Source organism: Arachis hypogaea, chromosome 19 (assembly GCF_003086295.3).
Source record: "Arachis hypogaea cultivar Tifrunner chromosome 19, arahy.Tifrunner.gnm2.J5K5, whole genome shotgun sequence".
Taxonomy (NCBI): Eukaryota; Viridiplantae; Streptophyta; class Magnoliopsida; order Fabales; family Fabaceae; genus Arachis; species Arachis hypogaea.
In genome coordinates, this window is record NC_092054.1 from 31,827,851 (window position 1) to 31,832,259 (window position 4,409).

General features: G+C 34.1%; 1 long non-coding RNA gene across 1 annotated transcript; it reads left to right on the top strand.

The window, feature by feature from the left end:
* Window positions 1-345: 345 nt before the first annotated feature.
* Window positions 346-4,171, top strand: LOC112779566 (uncharacterized). Its single transcript, XR_003190764.3, has 2 exons — window positions 346-3,369; window positions 3,817-4,171. It is a non-coding gene; the product is annotated as an uncharacterized lncRNA (long non-coding RNA).
* The last annotated feature ends 238 nt before the right edge of the window (window positions 4,172-4,409 follow it).

Here is a 4,409-nt window from a genome sequence, read left to right on the forward strand (position 1 = left end):
GGGCTATAGTAAAATTACACAAAGATTAGAGAAAGTAAAGAATTATATTTGGTGTATATGATATATTTTTGTTTTTCTATATCTATGAAAAACTATGAACTTAGAAAAAAAAATCAAGGTTTGAAAAGAGTTAGATTTCCAATTTCACTTGATTTTCCGATTATGACTTTTAACTTTAAAATTGTTATATGCACAAAAAGTATAAGCCATATATTATATATTTTTGCATAAATACATGTGTATTTATAACCAGAATAAAATAGGCGCAACTATACAAATTGTGCAATTCTTGTCTTTCGGCCTTTGAGGGGTGCTTTTTATATGCATAAGCTCGTTCTCTCACATGCTCTCCTTAATTGCTCTTTTTTGAATTCTTCTACTTACCACGTTATGGAATAGCGCCTGAGCCTGACAACTGTAGAATCCTATAGATATCTATATCAAACAGTGGAAGAACGTTAAGATATTCCTGTCCATATAAAAAGCTTTGCTTCATTACGTGGAGGAGGATTATGATTTCTTTTGAAGGATTAATACTCAAGTTAATTCCTGAAATTTAGTTTAAATTCAAGAAAAAAATTGCATCAGGTTGGTGTTCAATGCTTTTTTGGTGAATTAAGTTTTAGTTTTTATGAAGACTTATCTAAACGGTATTTGTATAGATTGTCAAGGATAAACTAATTTGGATTGGTCATATTGTTATTGGTTATAAAAGAATTGTTAAATTAGAGAAGATGTAGAGAGATAGCAGAGAACAAAAGAGACGGAATTTTGTGATTTTGTATTTCATTTAATAAAAAACATGTCTTTATTACAATAGAAAATATAGATATTTATATTAGCTAATTACATATGCATAGCTCAAGAGTGACTCAAGAACACGGATTAGCTTTCTTGCTGAATTTTATCATTTATAATAGAATTGGTTAAATCTGTTTTAACTGAATTTGGGCTTCTCTCTACATCCTCCCTCAAGTTCAAGGGCTTAGAAGAGAAGACCTTGAGCTTGGAACAAAAATAAAGAAACAGAGAAGTAGATAGAACTTTTGTAAGTATATCGGCAAGTTGAGAGCTAAAAGGTATGTTGTCAATATATAATTAGCGGGCTGCAACTTTCTGTCGCACAAAATGTAGATTAATTTCAAAATGCTTGGATCTTGAATGAAGCATAGGATTCTCGAAAAGGAGTACAGCACTAAGATTGTCGCAATATATCACTGGAGGTACTGAGCAAGGGATTCTAAGTTCAGAGAGAAGCTTCTGGAACCATAGAATTTCAGCTGCAGTGTTAGCAATGCAACAAAATTTAGCTTCAATGGATGAACGACTAACAACTGGTTGCTTCCTGCTTGACCAGAAAACTGGATTGCTTCCAAAGAAAATATAATAGCCACTGGTAGAGCGCCTATCATCCAAGTCACTTGCCCAATCCGCATCAGAAAAGGCAAAAAGACAGAACTCGGAGCTAGAGTTAAAAAATATACCATGATTTGTTGCACCTGAGAGATATCTCAAAATCCTCTTGACTGCACACCAGTGTTGACTTAAGGGCTGTTGCATGAATTGACTAACTCTATTTACAACAAAAGAAATTTCAGGATGAGTAAGAGTAGCATATTATAAGCCACCAACGATATATCTATAAAGGGTTGGATTGTCATAGAATTCAGTTCCTTGTGCAGTAAGTTTTAATGTTAAAGCCATAGGGTTGGAAGAGGATTTGAATTCTGCATACCAGCACGAGTTAGTAGATCATGAATGTACTTTGTTTGAGAAATATGAAGAGAATTAGATGATAAAAAATTAAATTCTAGCCCAAGAAAATAATGAAGAGTGCCAAGATCTTTAAGAGAAAATAAAGAGTGTAATTGTGAAATCAGTAACTCAATTTCTTTGGGGGAATCACCAGTCATCAACATAAGCTAATATGTAAGTAGTAGAGTTATTTTTGAATCGAACAAATAGGGAAGGGTGTAAAGAGTTAGAGTTAGTAAAACCTGGTGGTTGTTGCATCAATACCTTTTTAGTTAATTCACCATTTCAAAATGCATTATTAAAATTAAATTGATGCAAAACCCATCTTTTTGCTAGAGCAATTGATAGAATAGTATGGATGGTGGCTGGCACAGAGTTTCCACAGAAGATCCCTTCAAGGCAATTTCAACAATCCAATGTTCTCTCTTCGGGATGGTGGAGGAAAAAGAGGTTTTGGCAGAGGACGATTTGGTAGGGGTGGAAGAAACTTTTGGCAAAATCCCAGACCTCAATGCCAAGTATACTCAAGACCAGGACACTCAGCACTTCAATGCTTCTTCAGATTCGATCAAAACTTCTATGGCTCTTCATCATCATTTACACCTTCCCAGCAATCTACTGGTTCTTTTCAATCTCCTCAGCCACCGCCACCACCATCTTTGTTTCACCAACCAACCTCCTTCATCATCATCAGATGCTTCAAGGTATCCGGAGTCTGGAGCAAGTATTTGTATTTCAACAAATCAGTCTAAAATCAGCTCAAATCTTTTAGGCATTTCTGATGCACCATAGTATTAGAAGCGTTGATTTAAATTGGTAGAAGATCCAATGGTTTACATTCACTCCATAAACAATTTGCTAGAAATAGGGAAATAGATGACAAGTCTTTGAATATTTCAAAACCACCCCTAAATTAATTGTAAGACAAATCAAGCATTGAAAGCGGCAGCAAAACCCTATCCTGCCTCCATGGTCAGTCCGACAATGTTATGGTAGACTTCCGACGACATGCTTGAAAAAAAAGTCTTGGATGATGGTTGCCAGCTTCACCAACGGCAATATTGAAGAGAAGAGACCATGGCACCGATCTTGACGATGACAACGAGAATGAAGAAGAGGAAGATTACAGGTTTAAACAATGACGAGGTGGCAGACGATGGGGACAACCAGTGATACTGTAGTCATTGACGTTGCTGCCACCGCTCTAACTGCTTACTCCAGTACTTGATGAGCAGGCCATTAATTTTGTTCTAATTAATTTTTTTTTAAGATTGCTTTTGGTTGTAAATAAAGTTTTCTATTCTTGATTTTATTTTGTAAAATTCTACAAGTTTTTCATGTAATTAGATCTTCACTAGTTGTACTTTTGAGACTTGAATCTGCACAAATTCTTTTTTTATTTATTTAATTTCAGAACAATAACATATTCAATTTCATTGGCAAATTTAACGACAAGGAGGCCATGACACTGATGTTGAAGTGTTGTCGAGGACAACGGTGAAGGGGAAGAGCAAGATTGCATGATTTAGGTCATGAAGAAGACGCGGATCGTGATAATCATGTGGTACCGTGGTCATTGACGGCCCCATGGTGATTCCAAACTCCTCAAATCTTGTAAGAATTTTTTCAATGGTAATTTTTTCATAATTGCAGATGGTACGATACCAATAAGATGTGCAAAGTTTAATTCTAAAAATTTCATGCTATATTGTTAGAAGAAGGGTCAAAATAAGAATTTACATAGTATTTGCATTCAATTTCTGATGGAAAAAGCAATGAATGCTCAAGATGAATAATACCTGAGAACTAGACATCTTCATGAAATTTTCAACTAGCAATTTTGTTGAAGCATATTATCAATAAGAACTTGTAGTTCATATTTGACTTTTACTATATCTGAATTTGTAAGTTTGTGATAGAGATGTTTGATTATGTGATAGCATTGCATACAGGTAACTTAGATTCTCTTAATTGTGTTAACTTTGATGGGTTTCTGGCCAGGCTTAGAAAATATTGGTACATTAACTCTCTTAATTATTGATCATTTTCTTGTCATGGCAGTAATGCAAATTCCTGAAGATATGTCCAGAGTGGATAATGGGGATGGCAACCTTTGTAGCGACATGTTAAGCAAATTATCATTGTTGAAGGAAAAAAACAAATTGATGGAAAATGAGCTGAAAGAGATGCAAGAAAGATACTCTGAAATGAGTCTAAAATTTGCAAAGGTAGAAGGTGAAAGACAAAAGTAGAATATTTGAAATTGAAGGATCTTTAAAAAAAGGAATATCAATGAGGACGGGCTCTCATATATGTTAGAAGTTTCTTGACCTGGATATTTTGTCCTTTTTATGTACAACAATGTGTCTATTTTATGGTATAAAATTGGACTAGAGTGCTACTTAACCATCAAAAAGAGATACTTAGCATATTTGTTTTAACAGCTGACAGTGATAACATACCATAAAACACAATTTCCATAGTCCATACTGCCATTGTTGAACTCTTGGTATTATGAAAAGTCTTGTCCAAGTTTTAATTTACTTTAACTTAAACTTATCATAAATATAAAATGCATTAGATAATCTTAAATCAGTATATCATGCTTGATTTTCTATTAGATAATCTCCATAGTCCATACTATAGTTTGGGTT